Source organism: Penaeus japonicus, unplaced genomic scaffold (assembly GCF_977035675.1).
Source record: "Penaeus japonicus unplaced genomic scaffold, GWHDUDI00000001_assembly GWHDUDI00000002, whole genome shotgun sequence".
Lineage (NCBI taxonomy): Eukaryota > Metazoa > Arthropoda > Malacostraca > Decapoda > Penaeidae > Penaeus > Penaeus japonicus.
The window spans coordinates 41,285,060-41,307,559 of record NW_028234404.1 but is presented as its reverse complement, the minus strand read 5'-3'; the positions used below and the strand labels follow the sequence as shown (position 1 = coordinate 41,307,559).

The 22,500-nt window shown below is 32.5% G+C and overlaps 1 protein-coding gene across 1 annotated transcript in view; it reads left to right on the top strand.

Moving 5' to 3' along the window:
• CLS (cardiolipin synthase) overlaps positions 1-1,567 on the top strand; it is a 13,841-nt gene extending 12,274 nt beyond the window's left edge. Inside the window, exon 7 of the mRNA XM_043028365.2 lies at positions 1-1,567. This exon is cut by the window's left edge and continues 253 nt beyond it. The gene's annotated coding sequence lies outside the window, so the exon portion shown is untranslated.
• Positions 1,568-22,500: the final 20,933 nt, after the last annotated feature.

The following is a 22,500-nucleotide window of genomic DNA, read 5'->3' as shown; positions in this document are numbered from 1 at the left end:
AATAATTTTTGATAGTGTTAAATTATTGCTCAATCTTTTATTAATTAAGCATTGTGTTCTCGAATACTTTTGAAGTTTACTGGTTGATAAAATTCAGTAGGTATTTCATTGTTGTTGTTTTTTTCTAAATCATATTTGATTGAAAAGAAAAATCGTATTGATTGGCAAGAATATGAATATGCATATGCTATTGTAGATGAATGCATCCTGTTTATGTTTAGTTGTTTGGATTTTGTTAAAAAAAGAGGAATTTAAGTCCTTGTTGAGAAGACCATTTTTTATTACCTTTTGCATCATTTGATTGTACAACAGTTCATTGCAGAGAAGGTCTAAAGGGTATATATTTTTACAAAGCAACAAGAGGGTATATTTTTTACAAAATGGCAAATAGAGAATGATCGTTAGTCTAACCATAATAAATGTCATTTCAGGGATGCCATCCTCTTACTGAAAATAACTTTTGGAACTATAATATGTTGAAGTTGTTCTTTCTTTATTGTTTATTTTATTCTGCTGATTCATTATTTACTTTTTTTTCCTCATAAGAGTTTGAAACTTGTAGCAACAATTATGAATAAAGAAGGTATGACCATACAGCTTATCTTTTTAGTGCTAATGTGTGTTTTTTCTAGAAACATTAGTTTGTAGACATGCAACTTAGTTCTGTGATAAGAAATGAACAATGCAATTTGTGCAACATTTATACGTATAGACCTTTTGTCTTTTTCTCCTATTGATTTCAGATTCCAGCAACAGAAAGAATAATAAGGTTCATTTTTGATGAATTCCAGATCAGTTTTTTTTTTACACACATTTTATCAACAATTTTAAGTTATTCTGGGGAATTGACACATGAATTCATCTTTTTCTAACAAGAGCTTTAGTCCTATTTTAGTTGGACATTTTTCCAAGTTTGGATTTCTATGATTATAATCCTGTAGTAATTTCTGGATCGTTTGCAAGGAAAACTTTATAAATCTATATCTATATGTCTATCTATCAATCTATCTATCAGTGTATCTATCTATCTATCTATCTGTGTATATCCATTTCTCTGTTCTTACTATTAACAAACCAATGAACATTAGATGATTCATGAGTCATGAAATTATAGATATCAGTGTAAAAAAAAAAAGGGAGAAAATAAAGCAATTTTTCATCAATATGTTACTTTGTCTTCCATGATTTATGTGAATTTTTAAAGTCTTTGGAATACAATATACATTAACAGTATATATTTTGTTTATTCATTTATTTCCATGTTTTGGAAGGATTTGTGTATATATATTTTTTTTTTATTTTTTATTTTTTTTTCTTATTTTTTGTTACAAAAACTTTTTTCATTAACAAATTCAAACAGAATGTAGTAGGTGTTATGAATGCAGATTAAATACAACTGTCAAGGTTTGATTCCTGCAAATTATTTAATAGGTTATATAATGCATGAAGTTGACCCTTATCTGAAACGGCTCCTAGTTTACATTAAAAAAATACCTTTACAACTATGACTACTAATATGAACATTGAATGTGAAAATGTTTTAGAAAATAATATTCCAGAGTGTTTACATAAGAATGATGATAAGATTAAGAAAATGTCTTGCCTCTGAAATGCAGTCAGTTTTTTGTGATATCTCTGTATTCATGTGATGAAAATCATTTTCGTTGACCTGTTTACCCTTATTTTCTTTGTTGTTCTACCAAATGCCTTAAAATAGAATGTTGACTTGAAGTTATGTCACCTTGCTTCAGCTATTTATTTATATCTTTTCATAGGAAGATTTTTTGTTGCTGGCTTGTTCCAATACATTCTTTTCACTTGTAACATTTGTTCGAAAAGCACTGACGTCCAGACCTGATTGGTGCATTTATTTAAAAAAAATCAAATCTGTTATAAAGTTCATGGATATATTTTTAAACTTAATGAACAGAATTTATAATATATATATATATATATATATATATATATATATATATATATATATGCTCGCTATATATATATATATATATATATATAATATATATATATATATATATATATATATATATATATATATATATATATATATATATATATATACACACACACCCCTTGGATGTTTTCATATGCTAATTTTGAAGATGGTCCTCAGAATGACACAAGTAGCATCCAAATTTCAAGTGTTACATATTTAGAAAATATGAGTAATGAGCATACTCATGAACTTTTGCTGAGCAAGAATATGAACACATTGGTGGTTGATCAATATGAGATTTTATATTTATATAAAAAGGCTTCTTGAACCTCTAGATTATGTATGAGGATATAGAAGTATTGTGGTTATTTACTTTTTTATTGATGAAGGTGTTTGTTACATGCATTTTCAAAAGATGCAGCAAGAGTAAAAATATTCATATTTGTTTATTTGTTCTTTTTCACATGGTGCTTATGTATGGGGAATTATTCTCCTCTTGTTTGAGGTGTTTGTGTGTGCGTTACCATGAGAATTCAAATGTGGGAAATATTTTTCAAAATCTGTAAATATTAGTAGATAGAAGAAAACATTTGATAGTTGATGTACAAGGTAATTTGACATATTTGATAATAAAAATCTGTTTTAATGTTGTTGTTTCATTCATTTCTATGTGAATATCTTCAAATGTTGTATTTACCTATATTTGTATTTTGTACCTTTGTCTCTAAAAACCCAATAACTACATTGATAGAAATCTGGCAAATTATATAATGTGCAGGAAATAACAAAAACAAACTTCTTTGAAACAAAATACTTCCCTATCTACTGTGAAACACAATTCTTATCTCCCTATGTACACACTGTATGTTGCAATGACCCCAAAACACAGCAAATACGGGTAAAGAACCTGGCTTCTTTTTTTCCCCAAAACTGGGCCCCCAAGTATTAACCATTCTGTCTTCTTTTTTTTCTTTTGGACATAAAAATTTTGAAAAAAAATTTTTTTTAAATATTTAAAGAAATTTTAAAAGGTTTAAATATTTTTGAAAAAAAATTTTTTTTTTTAAAAAAAAAAACCTTTTAAAAGCCAAAAAAGTTAAAATTAAAATTTTTTTCAAAAAAATAACTTTTTATTTTCAAAATATTTTAATATATTTTTTAAAATTTTAAAAATAAAATTAAATTAATATAAAAATTTGTATATGTATATGGTATATATATATATATATGTTTGGTGGTCTATTATACGGAGTGTTATGGGCGGACGCTGAGGAGGGAAAAATGAAAACTCACTAAATAAATATCCATCACACAATAAATGTACAACAAACATAAATACAAATAAAATTTCTAAATCTCTGGAACTACACACCCAATATAAATCTACTCTCACGCTATCTCTCTACAAACTATAACTCACAACCACATAATACATACCAAATATCACAAACACACCTCAATCTCAAAAAAAATACACAATCACAAAAAAACAATGTAATCATCACAATATCCAAGTAAAAATAAACAAAAATAAATCACATTACACTACAAAACTCCCATCACTAACCAATCAAACAATCACACTCAAACACTCTATCCCAAACCCACTCAATAACTAACAACCAGAATAACACAATGCTATTAATAAAAACTAGAAAAATAAAAAATCACCACACACATCTAACAAACACATCCCAATACGCATCTCTCAACATATTCTGCCCCAATCATACACAAACTATATAACAAACACTCTCTAAAACTAACAAACACTACACCCACCCTAACTACCATACAGTCAGCCCCCTCAATATACCAAAACCCACACACCCACACCACACATAACAAAAAACACTATCACTCAAAAAAAACACTCAAACACGAAATAATGTACAGAAAGACTCACACATAAACACTCACTAACCAAGCGTGACCTCTAAAACTTAATCACCACAACCTATAACACACCACACACACACACAAAAACAATCACACAAAACACCACATAACCTAACACAAGTACAACCTAACCATCTCACACACACACTCCAAACACAAACACACACACACACCACAAACACACTTCAGTCACAAGTTACATTAAACTATAAGTCAAACTCACACACACTCAATCACCCACCCCCACCACAAACACTACCACTGACACTGTAACATAGACCCATGAAAATCAAAGACATAAAACTCACTCACACTCACAATAACACTCACACACACTCTCACACAACAACCAAAACACTTACACACCCACATACACACACATACCACACACACACAGACATCACACACAAAAAAACCACACACACACACATACACACACACACATACACACACACCTTACTCACACACTCGACACAAACACTCTCAACACACAACACTACAAACCACACACACACCACCCACACACAAACACACTCACACACCACACACTCACAGTAGATATTAGATATATATTATACACACACACACACACACACATATATATACAGAGATATATATATATACACACACACACAACCACACTCAAACCTCACCCCCCCCACCCCCCACACACACACTACTCACACACCCACACACACACACACACACACATCCAAACACACACACCATCCACACACACACACACACACAGACGAACACACACACACACACAACCACACAAAAAACACCTACACACACACACATAATATTAGAGTATACCCACACACACACACACACACACACAACCCACACCACACACACACACCCAAACTCTCTCAACCCACATGCAGTACGAAGTTATAATAGCGGTAACACAGACACCCAGACACCCCCCCACACACACACACACACACACACACACGACACACACACACCCACAACACTCACACACTTCCACACACCCACAACCATCCACACACCCACACACATACACCAACACACACACCCACACCCACACACCCCCAAACCCACCCACACACCCACACCCACACCCCCCCACACACACACCCACACTCTCCCACACAAACACAGACACACACACACACACACACACACACACAAGCAGACAAATCACCACACGAGAACAGCGCGAGACCATCACTCACACACACCCCAACACTATTAGCTCGAGTACCACCGCACGACATACACATTTACACACACCCACCCACCACCCACTCCCACACCCACCCACACACACACACAACACACACTCACACACACCCCCCACACACCACAAACAAAACACACACAACAAACACCCACACAACCACCCCCACCCCCCCCCCCCACACAAACACCCACACTCAAAAACTCACACACCACAACACCACACACACACTCACACACACACAATCCACAATTACCACATACACCAAACACAAAAACACACAGTTCAACAACACCCCAAAACAGACCCACACCAACATAATATTCACCACTCACACACACCACAAACACACACACACACACACCCCCACCACACACACAAACACAAAATACAAGGGCACCCACACACCCACCCAACACACCCCCCACCCCACAACACACCACACCCACCCCACACACACACCACACACCACACCCCACACCCCCCCCCCCCCCACACACCCAACACAACACCCACAACCACACCACCACAACACACACACTCACAACACACACACCCAACACCCACCCAAACCACCCCCCATCCACCCACCACTCTCACAACCAAAAACACCAACCCAACACTAAACCCTCACTCACCACCCACATACCCCACACTCCCACACACACTCCCACACACACCCACCACACACACACACACACACCACACAAACCTCAATCACAAACACACACCACACACCCACACAACCACACCACACTTACACACACCCCACACCACCCACACACACACCACACACACACACACCACACACACCACAACCACACAACACACACACACACACCACACACACACACACAACTCACACCGCACACACAAAACACATCACCACACACACACAACACACCCCCAAAACACACACTTCACACACACCCTACACACACACACCAACACACACACATACAAATTCCACAATCACACAACCCACACCACATCCACAACACCAATACACAATACCAAATACACCCTTACAAAATACACATACATAACCACACACACCCATACACCCACCTCCCACCCACAGAAAACCCCCACTCCCACACACCCACCTCCCACACACCACTCACACACACACGACACACACACTACCCACACACCCACACACCAACACCCACCAACCCACAACACACTCACCCACACACACCACACACCACACAAACACACACACACACACATCACACACACTCAAAACACACCACCCCACACCACCACACACCCACACAAACCCACACACACACACACACACACACACACACACACACCACACACCACACTCACACACAAACCAATATATAATCATAAATTAGATTATCATATAAACTACACACCCTCACACATCCACTCACAACACACACATCCACACCCACACACAACACACACACCACACACACACACACACACACACACATCCACACACACACTAAAGACACACACAACCCCAAACCCAACACCCATACACACACATACACACACACACACACACACACAACTCCCCCCACACACACACACACACATACACACCCACACACAACACACACACACCACCACTCACACCACACACAACCCTCACTACACCCACCACCTCCCACACACACCACACACACACATCACACACACACACCACACCCACACCACACCCACACCCACACCACACACCCACACCACACACCACACACTACACACCCACACACACACCACACACACACAATCATACACACCACACAAATATCAATCACTACAAAACACTTCCACAAATTTCCCAACTCAATACTACCTCAGAACATAAACACACACCCACACCACACACACCCCCAACCCCAACACACCCACACACACACACACACACCCCAACACACACACACACACACACACCCACCCACACCACACCACCCACCCACCAACACACACACCCACCCCCCCCCACACACACCCACACCCCCCCCCACCCCACACACGCACACACACACACACCCACTCACACTCATACACACACACAAACACACACTACACACACACACACACAACCACACAAAACACCACCCACACCACACTCACCCACAACCCACACACAAACCACACACACACACACACCACACACACACACACCCTACACCCCACCCACCCACTACACACAACACCAACTACATACACACACCAACACACACACACACACACACACACACACACACACACACACACACACACACACCACCAAAACAACACCACACACACACACATACACACAACCCCACCACCCACACACAAAACCCACAAACCCACACTACACACAAACACACACACACACACTCACACTCACACACACCACAAAACCCACCACCCACCAAAACACCACCACAAACACACACCACACTCACCCACACACACCACACAAACCCACAACACACACACACACACACACACACCATCACACACTACATACACACACACACACACTCCACACACACCACACACACACTCACCACTCACCACACACACACACCACAACCCACACACACACACACTACCATACAACACACACACACACATACACACACACACCCACACACACACACTCACACACACACCCCCACACACACACACACAATGTCTTAGGTAGATGTGTGAGTGTGAGCGTGCGAGCGTGCGTGATGGCGAGCGTGGCGTGATTTTTTAGTTAGCGTGAGCGATTTGTGTTTGTGAGAGCGTTTGACTGATGAAGACAGCCTAACAAAATCTCAAACAAACAAAATATAAATAATATCAATAAAATATATCTTCTCACAATCTTATAAAACAATGCGATGAAAGGGGAATTCTCATTTCGTCCACCTGTCCATTTTCCGACATTGCTAACTATTGGAGTGTGTGAGTGATTTGTAACTGCACGTATTATTTGGCTGCTGATAAACTATCAAGGTGATAAGCTAGGATTACTTCTCAGACGTATAAGTCTCGCTCTATTTCTGTCTCTTCTTCTCTCGCCTTCTCTATCACTCTCTCTCTTTTTCTATCTCTCTCTCTTTCTCTTTCTCTCTCTCTCTCTCTTTCTCTCTCCCTCCCACCCTCCCTCCCTCTCACTCTTCTCATTCTCATTCTCACCAGACTCCTCTCTCTCTCCCTCTCTCCCTCCACATCCTCTCTCCCACCTCACTCTCTCTTCTCTCCTCACGCACCCACACACAACTCTCTCTCTCTGTTAGGTGTCATAGTATGTTGAAATTCATAACCTACTCAAAATAGGTATTTGATGCTAGAGACAGGCTTTATACAATTTAGGTTTATTTATTTCGTAATGCAGAGAGGCTGACGTTATGGCACAAGGTATGATGTACATTACAGCACAATGATCATGGTAATGAAACACTTTAAGGACACGTATGAACAGGAGGAGAAATCAGCTGTCAGTGGTAGCGCAGTTGATCCCAGTCTGTCTGTATGTTTCAGACATCCTTGTTGCGTGGAAGGGTTTTCCAATCAGCAGTTCCCAGTCGTGGTTAAGTGTTAATTGATATGGCGTGGCAGTCATGGGTATTGCTTATCCTTCAAAAATGACATAACCTGGCAAAAGAGAGGCAAAGAATAGCTAGAATGTGCCTTCATATAATATTTGTATATTGGTATTTTGATATATTTGTAAACATATATAACCACACTATATAAGTCTCATACTCCCTCATTATATATATATATATAAAAATATAAAAAATAAAATATATAATTAAAATATATTATATAAATTTTAAATTGGGTTTTAAATAGTATAAATATAAAATAAATAAATATATTTTTATAAATATTTTATTTTATATGTATTATATATATTTTGGGGCATTTTAAAATATATATATATATATATATATAAATAAATATTTACATAAAAAATAAATATATATTATATAATATATGTAGATATATATTTTTATATATATATATATATGTATATATAATATCTTATATATATATGTATATATATTTCATTTTAACATATATATATACTATATATATATATATATATATATATATATATATAATATATTATAATAAATTTGTGTGATGTGTGTGTGAGTGAATATAATATATATATGTGTTGTGTGTGTATGTGTGTATGAAATATAATATTAAATAATATAATATATATAAATATAAAAATATATATATATATATATATATATGAATATATATCTATATGAATATATATATTATATATATATATATATATATATCTATATATATAATATATATAATTTTATAATAATATATATATATATGGTGTGTGTGTAATTATATATAGTTATATATCTATATAATTTATATATATATATAAATATAAAGCATATACATTAATATAATATATATATATATACCTGTATACAACATATATATATTATATATATATTATATATATAATATATATATATCTATATATTATATATGCATAAAACAATAAAAGAAATATAAAACATATATATAATATATGAATTATATACATATACATATATATACATATGTATTAAATATATATATGTATATACATATATACATATATTATACACATATATAACATTATATATTATAATATATATATATATAAATATATATATATATTATATATATAATATATAACATATACATAAATATATATATGTATATATAAATACATATATCCATATAAATATACATACAAAATTAATATATTATATATATATATATATATAAATTATATATATATATATTTTAATATATTATTTAAAATATATGTATATAAACATATACACACACACAATATATATACATATATATATATATATATATATATATATAAAAATATATATATATATATATATCTTTTGGGAATATTGGTATATATGTATAATTGTATATTTTTATAAAAGGATATATGTATATAGAATGTACATATATAGGGAAATGTGTGTGTATATATAATATAAAATTTTATATATAAATAAAATATATATTTTATATATAATATATATTTAATATGTGTGTATTGTGTGTGTATAAATATTACATATATATATATATTATATACTATATATATATATATATATATACATATACTATATTTACATATATATATACATTATATATAATACAAAATATATTTTTATTAATTTATTATTTTTATTATTTATATAATATATTTTATATTTATATACATGTATACATACTTTAATTAATTAATTATACATTTTATATTTTATATATGTTTATATAAAACATATATATGTATATAACATATATATTATACTTTAATACATATTACTATATATATACATTATATAACAATATATTATTTTATATAATATTTATATAAAATTTTTATTATAACTCTCTCTCTCTCCTCCCCTCTCTCTTTCCCCCTCCTCTCTCTCCCCTCCCCTTTCCCCTCTCTCTCCCCTCTTCTCCCCTCTCTCTCTCTCTCTCATATATATATAGAATATATATATATATATATATAATATAATATAAAATATTATATTTATATATATATATATATATATATATAAATGTAATAAAATATATATGTATGATATTATTTAATTTGAATTTTTGTATATATGTCCCTATTCATATCCCTATGTATATATGAAAAATTTGTATATTTGTATAACTTGTATGTATGTGTAATGTAAGTTACTATATATAAGTATATTTAATTATAATATAAGTGTATGTACAAGTATATCTATATATATATATATATAAATATCTATATATATAAATATATATATAATATTTAAATATATAAATATATATTTATATATACATATCTGTAATATATACATATATATAATTATAATTATAGATATATAATATTATAATAGATATATATATATATATATACATGTATAAATAACATCTACCTAATTTAAATATATATCACTATAATAATATATATAAAAAATATAAATATTAATAATAATATTGTGGTGTGTGTGTGTGTGTGTGTGTGTGTGTGGTTGTGTGTGTTGTATGTATCTATATATATGATATGATATATGTCTCAATCTGAATATAAAAAATAAAAAATATATATTATATCTATATAATAAATATATATATAACTATCTAATATATAAGTAAATATATATTAACAATTCAAAATATGTAAAAATAATAGACTCAATAATTTGTACACTTCTAATATATATATATAATATATAATATCTCTCTAAATTCTCATATTTATAAAAACATATTATATTTACCTAAGAATACAATCAGAAATATATATATATCACATATAAAATCAATATAAATATAAAACTAGAACGCCATCTTATCTTTAAAAATATACCACTAAATAAAACTATTATATTTCTAATATCTATATATATCTCTATAACACACACACACACTCACAAACTCAATAGTAGTGATTGATGTGTGATGAATGTGTTGAGTGTGTGAGAGACCTAGAGTGTGATGAGATGTATTGTAGTGACACACATCCCACACAACACTATACCCACAACCAAACACCACTAAAACACTCTACACAAACACACTATCAATAACTCAAAATCTGAATCTATATAGACATGTAACTCAATAAATCCCCCCACCCCCATCTGTCTCTATAAAACCCGACAATAACTCGTCAACACCACAATCTCTCTCACAAAACAAACAACTATACTGTCTGTCACAATATGTGAGTATAACAATCAAAACACAAACAAATTCTATACAAAATCCCAACACTAAACCAACCAACACTCACCCAACTCACCCACTCTAACACAAACCAAACTCCACTAATCAAAAAAAAACTCACTCTAAACACCTATCAAAGGGGGGGGGGGGGAGTCTCACATACAAAAGAATATCTGCCACAAACACATATCACTATAAACACTCTCTCTCTCTCAATCTCAATAACACCAATTATTACACCGACATCAACTATAACATCAAAATCGTCATCACCCTAAGTTCTCACTCTCTCAAAATTCCTCTCGTCATCTCATACAACACTAACACTCAAAATACTATCAATCAATCAATACTCACTATCTCACTATCAATATCATACCACCTACTATACCACACTCACTAACAAAAAGCACACATAACAATCTCACTCTCACTACTACTAACTCACACACACTCACAAACTCACAGTCACACACAGTCGAAACACTCACTCTAACTCACACATGACTATCACACTGTAATCTCACTAAACTCAAACACTCTCTCACACACACTCACTAACAACAAGAATGTAAACTATACACACAGTAACAAAAACACCCTCTCTCACAAACACAAACCTCACACACATCTCTACTCATACACAAAGTAAGAGTGTGAGAAGATGAGATGCTGAGCCGAGCGTGCGGGTGGGCGGGGGTGGGGAGCGTGCGTGTGTGTGAGGGATGCGTTCGTTTGTGTATGAGTGTGAGTGTGTCTGTGTGAGGTCAGCCTGCTATCTCTACACTCTATACATCCAATCAAATATACACTCTATCTCTCACAAATCAATCACACTATATACCATATCTAAATGCTATGACATGGGACAACACAATTCCGACCACCTGTTCCATTATTCCGACATTGCCCCAACTATTGGAGTTGTGTGAGTGAATTTGAAACTGCCCCTATTCTTTGGCTGCATGATAAACAATCAAGGTGATAACAGGATTACTTCCTCAGCACTATACGTCTCCTCTTAATTCTGACTCTTCTTCTCTCGCCTCTCATACCACTCCTCTCTCAATTTTCAATCTCTCTCTCTTTCTCGTATCACTCTCTCGACCTCTCTTTGTCTCTCCCTCCACCCTCCCTCACTCGCTCTTCTCTCGCCTTCTCTATCACTCTCTCTTTCTCTATCTCTCTCTCTCTCTTTCTCTCTCTCTCTCTCTCTCTCTCTCTCTCTCTCTCTCTCTCTCTGTTAGGTGTCATAGTATGTTGAAATTCATAACCTACTCAAAATAGGTATTTGATGCTAGAGACAGACTTTATACAATTTAGGTTTATTTATTTTCGAATGCAAAGCTACGTATGCACAAGTATATGACACTACACACAATGAACTGTAATAAACACTTAAGGACACGTAAAACAGAGGAGATATCAGCTGTCATGGTAGCGCAGTGAACCCATCTGGGGGGGGGGGGGGGGGGTGGTCGGATGTTCAACATCCTTGTTCGTAAGGGTTTTCCATCACAGTTCCCAGTCGTGGTTAAGTGTTAATTGCTATGGCGTGGCAGTCATGGGTATTGCTTATCCTTCAAAAATGACATAACCTGGCAAAGGAGAGGCAAAGAATAGCTAGAATGTGCCTTCATGTAATATTTGTATGTTGGTATTTTTATATATTTGTAAACATATATAACCACACTATATAAGCCTCATACTCCTTCATTATATATATATATATATATAATATATATAAATAAAGTATAAATATATATAAATATATAATAGTATGTATGTATTATAATGAGTAGGTATATATATATATAGATATAAATATATATAATAATATAAAATATAAATATATAAATGTATGATGTATGAATATTGTATATATATATATCTATATATAGATAAATTAATATATATATATAAGGTATGAATGAGTGTATGTGTATAGATATATATATATATATATATATAGATATATGAATATTATACATGAGTATATATATATATGATAGGATATAATATATATATATATATAATATATAACAGTGATATATATATAATATAGATATAGTTATAAATATAATTTATGATAGAGTTAGAAAAATATAGAGATAGAATATAATTTATAAGAATATAGGGAATATGAACACTCAAACACACACTCACACTTCACAAAACACACCTCACACTCAAATATAGATATATATATAAATTTATATTGATTTATAATATATAATATTGATACTTAAGAATATATAAGTAGTATTTAGAAGAATGTATATATATACATATATATATATATTTGAGTGATAAATATTGATTGATAATTAGATGGTGTGTGTGGTGGGGGTTGGGTGGTGTTTGGATTAGTTGGTTTTTTTGATATATTAGATTTATGGGTAGTGATATTTATATATATATATTAGATATATTATATACTTTAATATAAGTATTTAAATATATATATATATATTTATATATTATAGAAATATATATATACAAATACATATAATACATTATATGTATATAATTTATAAACATATATCGACAAATGTAACACACACACACACACATATATATGTATATATATACATATACCATAAAATATATATATAAATAAATATATATAATATATATAATATAACGACACATATAATGTATAACTTATGTATATTCATATATATATAATAGATATATAAATATATATATATATATATATAAGACACAGATATATATAAACATATGTTTTATTCCCTAGATATATGTATATTCATATAATATATATAATATATATTAAATTATATATATATATGTATAACATGTGTTTATAAGTATATGTAAGTATATAAATATATAACATACATACACATCCAAATAAATCAGTGTTTATATATTATAAAAATATATAATAAGTAAATAAAGAAAATAAATATATATATACATTCCCCTAGTTGACAATCTGCTCTTTATGGTGACTGAAACTCATGTCATTACCAATAGAGTCCTAGATCATTTACTACTTATTTTCTCCTAAGTTTCACACCCTCGACAAAATATGATCTTTCTCTTAAAATCCAGTTGTACCGACTATCTTATGAATTCATGTTTCTCTTCATTGACTTTTATATATTAACATTTGCCCACTTACAGATGTTATGTATATCCTCGTTAATATTTGTTTCATTACCTTGTATATCTCTGGGAGTACATATTCTTACATCATCTGCAAATGAGTTACCTCCGAGTGTTTATCACAATCATAAAAAGAAATGTGACACCAAATCTAATAAGGAAAAACAAGCCCTAACGACCCTGGGCACCCCATTCTATATTCGTTTCTTCGATAACTCCCGTAATTTGTAGTTTCTGTTTTCCGAATATTAGGAATTTGTAAATCCTTCTTCACCCCCCCCCCCCCCCCCCCCCCCACCCGATTCAAGATCTTTAATCTTATGTAGCATAAATACCAGATCTACTTATGTCAAAGCTTTTGCAGGTATAAAACATCAACTTCTGTCTTTTCATTAGGTCCCCAAGTATGTGTTCGAAGTGTACAGATCTGTGATAAACAAGATCACCACTTTCTGAATCCATTGCTCGGATTCGATCTTGTTTCTTTTGACTAAAAACTGACGATTTTTCCTCACTACCTTTTCAAGTACTTTTATTATCTGAGATGTTAGTTGCACTGGTTTATAATTATGCCCTTATCTTGTTTCCACCTTTATATAATGAATTATAGTACCCTCTTTCAGTAAGCCTGGGAATATCCACCAGTCCAAAGATTTCTCCACAAAGTTACCAGAGGCAGGTCTACACACACACACACACAAGACACACATAATATGTGTGTGTTGTGTGTTGTTTGTGGGGAGTATATATATATATATAATATATATATATTTATAAAATATATAATGTAAACATAAATAGATGTATGTATACATATATATATATAGATATAGATATATGTATGTATAATGTTAATATATATATAAATATATAGACATATATATATATTTATGTATACACATATAGAATATATGTATATATATATCTATATTAATATATATATTAAATATATATATTTAATATAGTTGATATGAAAAATACACTCTTCCGTTGTGATTTTAAGAAGACAAACCCACTTTCACAAATCATGTGGTGTAGAAAAGGTACGTAAGCGTTTGCAAGTCTGAGGAGAAAGGTAACAAGCAGAGCGAGACGAAGTCAGAGCGGCACTGACGACATCGATGTATATTCATGTCAGTCTCTGGTCGGCGTGTTTGAAACGATGGTCTGGCGAAGGCAATATGCTTCCCATATGTATATGGAAATATATATATAATATAGATATATATATATAATATATACATATGTAGTATGTATATATATAATATAAAAAATAGAAGATATAGTATATAAAGATACGCGATGGTAATATATGGATGTATGTATATAATAATATATATATATATATATATATATATAATATATTTTTATAGATATAAAGGTTGTGTTGTTGTTAATATATGCATATAGATAAATAAATAAATATATATATATATATATATATATATATATACACACACACACATATATACATATACATATATACACTATATTACACACTAGCAAATCCAAAGACCAGAAATATGTGATATTCATGTAATTTCCACTATGTGTGTTATTCATCTAGCATCGGTATTATGATTACTCTCATTTATGTCATCATTACTATCATGATTATCATCACCATCATTATCATCAGTATAATTTTTTGTTGATTCTTTCATATAATCTTTATTGATATCGCCAACTTCATCATCACTGTAATTACTATTGCCATGAATAACAGTGTCGAAACTATTTTTGTCATTTTTAAGTGCCCTTATCACCGTCAACAGTCACATAAATTGCTAGTGAGACGCCAGACCATAAAAAAAATGATTAACGAGGCAGTTTCGTTGAGCTGAAAGTTCCTTTTGATTTCCTCTTGATCTGACTCTGTGTTTATCACCTTGATCCAAACCTTGATTGATTATTTCATCGATACGTTTCTGCAGTGGTATTTGTAGACACACACACACACATACGCACACATGCGCGCGCGCGCTTACACACACACACGCGCACACACAAACAATATAGACATACATACATATATATATATATATATATATATATATATATACATATATATATATTTATATATATACATATATATGTATATATATAATGTTCCTTATCTTTTTGGATGGTGGTTTTGTGTTGTCTGTGTATGTATGTGTGGCAGATGATATATATTAGAAGAGAATTTATATAAATATTTATATATATATATAATACATTTATATACATACACACACAGATGTGTTTGTGTGTGTGGTTGTTGTGTGTCATATAATATATATATATATAGATATATTATATATTATATAACGATATATATATATATAATAGAAAACACATAATCTTTGTTGTGGGTAGTTGTGTGTTGTATGTACTAACATTAAGTACTTTGACACACACACACCACTCACAAAAACATATGTGTATATATATGTGTGTGGGTGAAGTATATATTATTTGATGTAAAAAAATTCATACATACATACAAATATATAGTAAGATATACATAGTTATAGATATATTAAATATATTTGTATTATTTTAGATATATATAATAGATATATATATATAATATATATATTCATGTATCTAGTATATGGATATTAGTTTTTTTTTTAGTTAAAAAATATATATATATATTCATAGATATATATAATAGATTATGATTTATATATAGAATATATATTAATATATTTGTAGATGCTATATTCCAGTTAGATATTTATATATAAGTTTTAGATGTGTTATATTTTGTTTTTAAGGAATATTATAGATTATAGATAATTGTTAAATTTAATTACTAAATGTTTTCGTTTTGCGGGACATGTTGTTAGTGTAGGTTTTTAATTTCAAACTGTGCTGTATATACCCATGCCTCAGCAATCAGGATCACGAATATCAGCAGCAGCCACATGCCGGCGATAAGCAGAGGTCCGGGATGTCGAGCATGACCTCACAGTGTGGTAATAGCGACCGTGATGAAGCATAGCCACAGCATGTTAACTCTTCGGGCCTGCGTGCGTGCCGCCCTCTCGCAGTGGTCAACCCGCCCGCCCGCCCGCTCGGCTCGTGTCGCCGCGCCTGTCACCGCCATCACCAGCTCACTCGCCTCGGCTTCTGGGGACACACTCTTCGCCTCCTTCGGTCTCCTTCGGTCTCCTTCGGTCTCCTTCGGTCTCCTTCGGTGTTCTTTGGTGTCCTTTGGTGTCCTTGGTCGGCTTTGTGCCCTCTCTTCGCGCACTTTCGTGTAAGTGCTGTGTTTCGGGGTAAGTTTCTGTCAGTGTATTGTGGCTACCGCTGTCGTAGAACTTGTCTATTTGTCAATTTCATCTGCATTGATATCCATAGTTAATGCTGTGATTTAATGAGACTGGTGTAAAAGTGTTGCGGAATTTTAACCCCTAATTTACAGCCATTCATATGTATCATTTTTTATCATATATATTTGATTGTGGTCATATAAATGGAAATGTAGTTTCCTGTATTTCATAATGGATAATCTTTTTTTTTTTTTTTAGATTTCTAATCATGGTGGCATTGTAATTTTATAATATCAGTATCACTAATGATAAAAACAACATTAAACAAATATATGTAGATATAGAGATATTCAAATTGGAAAAATAATCAATCACGTGTAAAAAGTGACTACATTTTTAGATAAAGATAATGAAAACAGATGCGTCTAAATGCTTTAATTCAGCAACGACAAAAACAAACAAACAAAAAACAAACAAAAGAGAGAAATCATAATCAATGCAGATTACAATCTTGTCGCCTATAACCCTGGATATTGAAATGATAGCGCAATCACTTTCAATAGAGAATCTCTCTTCAGATCTTTTAACACTTCAAAATATGAATTATGATGCACAAAAACATGATAAGACGATGCAAAGGTGAGGGGTCGATTTTACTGAAAGATCTATAAGGATATATTATTTCTTATTGGCTTCATAAGATCTTTCTAAATATGCAACGTTAATTAGTGAACAAAATATATTGACAAAAACTCTAATGTGTTGAATGATCTACTAACAGCAGGAAATACTTGATTTCCTCATTTTCACGGACTTAAGGATGCATTGAAATTTAAATGAAAGAAATACTGGTACTCTCTGCGCGCCGTCACCCAAAGCATTGCACTTATGGTAATGTGTTCTTATTGAAATGTGAGAAAATATTTTAGAATAGACGTTTAAGGTATTTAAAAAAATGTATGGCAACGTTTCAGTGAATATAATTTATGGAAAATAGATATTCGGGTTTTGAACTTTACTTTCTTCTCCGTGTTTATTTTTTTTTCTAACTTTGCGTCACTGGTTATTTCTTTTCTTTTTCCAATTAGGAAAACATCCTTTTCAAGAGGATAAAATGATATGTCAGTCAGGCATATTTATTGCATCTAGTCTGTTATTCCATTATACCTAATCCAGATAAAAAAAAAATAAAAAAAAAGAAACAAAACAAAAAGTTAATTTAGCCAACGAAAATCAGACAAGGAGCTTAAGATTAAATGAACTGTGAATGTTGCGTCACCCAAGAACACAGATTTGTCCACCATTGTTTTTCAATCTTGTGTTATTGACTTTTTTTGTTAGAAGAAGAAGAAAAAAAACACACACACAAAAAGACGAGATATGACTAACTGTCAAACGGGATTATCTGTTATTATGCATGTTATTACTGAATGTTTTCGAATGCGCTCGAAGGAATACATGCTGCTGGAATGAAATGCGATGAAAAAATATTATCAATAATGTCAATTTCCTTTTCAAATCCTTTTATCAGTGAAACAATTTTTTTTTTCTGAGCAGCTCATTATTGTTCTTGCTGATGCTCTGATTACTATTATTATCATTATTATTATCATGATCATTACAATACCTATTATCACCATGAATGATTAAACGGATCAATTACTTGTATTTCACCTGCAGATCACGGCTTTGATTTACATTCCCTATACCTATAATTCTCGCCAGACGAGCAGACAAACAGACAGGTAGATAGATATATAAATAGATCACACACACACACACACACACACACACACACACACACACACATACGTGTGTATGTATAAATATGTATATGTATATGTATATGTATATGTATATATATATATATATATATATATATATATATATATATATATATATATATATATATATATATATATATATGCCCATCCGTGTATATATAAACAGACAGACAGTCAGATACATAGATGACTGTAAGTTGAAAAAATACATATCGTAAGTATGAATAGATATATATGGAAATTGGTTGGAGTGTTAGTATGGCATTTTCAGATAGCATTTTCCGTAGACTTCATAAAATGTGGACACATCTTTTGAGAAATTTAGTATAACAAAATCTCCCACCTTGTATCACTGTTCTTGCCTCTCTCCCCCCCCCCCCTCTCTCTCTCTCTCTCTCTCTCTCTCTCTCTCTCTCTCTCTCTCTCTCTCTCTCTCTCTCTCACTCTCTCTCTCTCTCTCTCTCTCTCTCTCTCTCTCTCTCTCTCTCTCTCTCTCTCTCTCTCTCTCTCTCTCTCCCCCCCCTCTCTCTCTCTCTCTCTCTCTCTCTCTCTCTTTCTGTGTGTGTGTGTGTGTGTGTGTGTGTGTGTGTGTGTGTATGTATGTGTGTGTGTGAATGTGTGTGTGTCTGTCTATTCATCAATTTGCCAAACCCTTTTATTCCCTGAATCAGACATAGAGCCACAGCCATGTGGATATACACACATTATCCCTCTCATTCTGGCACGCAGTCGCTTTCGGACGAAGAGAGACTGTTGACATCCGCAACACGTGTTGTTTATACGCCGTACGTGACGACTCTGCTTTCTGCTGCAGTCGTTACACCTGTTTTGACTTTGCTTGCGGAAAGGGGATGGCTGTGTGGAGGAGGGGAGTGAGAATGACGCGAGCTTATTTTGGAAACATGTGTGCCATTGTCTAGTTAAGGAATGCTAGAGGGACGGAAGAGGGATGCGTAATTTATAAGTTATCAGTGCCATACATGTATGGTGCATATAAGCATGTGCACATGTATATACACATATGCATGTATATATATGTCTATAGATATACATGTACATATGCACGTACACAAAAATGCATGCACGCACACACGCACACACACACACACACGCACACACACACATACATTATATTACATTTATATATATATATATAATATTATATATAGTATATATATAATATATATATAAATATCTCATAATATATAAATATACTCATAATTTATATATATCATATATATATATTTAAGATATAAATTTATATTATATAATATAAATATATATAAATTCAAGGTGTGTAGTCAATAATGTTTTAGGAATCACTCTCAACATAAATACACTGAAGAGAGAGATAGAGGCCTGTCATTGCTCCCAAAAGTGAGTAAGAATTGTTATAGCTATGCTTATTGCTGCTCAATGTGCCATCCGATGAGCCTCATGCCGGTAACGTCTGTAATAAATCGCATTTTTCTTTGTTTGGTTTAGTTGCATCTTGCGTGGATTGCAGTGTTGAAGTCAAAAGGAATCATCTTGACGGACATGATTCCCAGCCTTCCTCAGGTTGCAAACAATGGAAGCTGGTTTGAGTCATTAGTCATTTTGGTCTTATTTTGTGACTCAAGATTGACGTTGAGGTTATAGTTTATTGTGTTTTTTATTCCATTATATATATTTTTTATTGATGTTTTTGTTTTATGTCTGTTGTGTATGCATCATACATGGTCAACATTCGGGATGAGGCCTGCTAGGAATCGGTCCCATACACATACACTCTGGCGTTTTTTAAAGGAAGGTTATTTTGACGCGATCAGAAATAGACGAATCAGCAAGATTAATAATGCCCAAAAACACAAATATTCACAGTAAAAAAGAAATATCAACTTTTTTTTCTCGAAATATCGGTTATCATCGACAATAACGCGGTTTTGTGTTACTTCTTTACCTTGAGATACAAGATCAAAAACAAAACATGAAATCTACCTTTATCGGCTTCCAAATCCCTCGACGATTTTCCACATTTAGGACCGTATCCCCTCCCCTCCCCCCTGGCTTTCAGTTCAATCATATTTTTCCTTTCCTTTTTTTCATCTCTAAAGTCTGACATTTTTGCCTATAATTTCCAAATCTTACTCCACCTCCCTCCGTTAGTGTGTTATACATACCTTGGAAATGTATTCACCGTAACATTTCCGTCTTGTATTTTTTTCTTCTCCCTTTTACCACTTTGCTATTACCATTGCCATCGTGATTCAGGAGTTGCAAAAGGTAGCCCAATGGAAGAGGACTAGCGATTGAGAATAGTCATTCCATAATGGCTAGTTATCTCTTAAACACCATCATCTCCACCATCACCATAGTTGTTATCACTGCATCTACATGATTCTACATTTTCTGTCTCACACACATGCGCAAACACACGCACACATATTCATATATTTACATTTATATATACATATCTATACCTATTATCTATGTACATGTACATCTATCATATATCAATATATCTATATCTTTATATAGCTATAT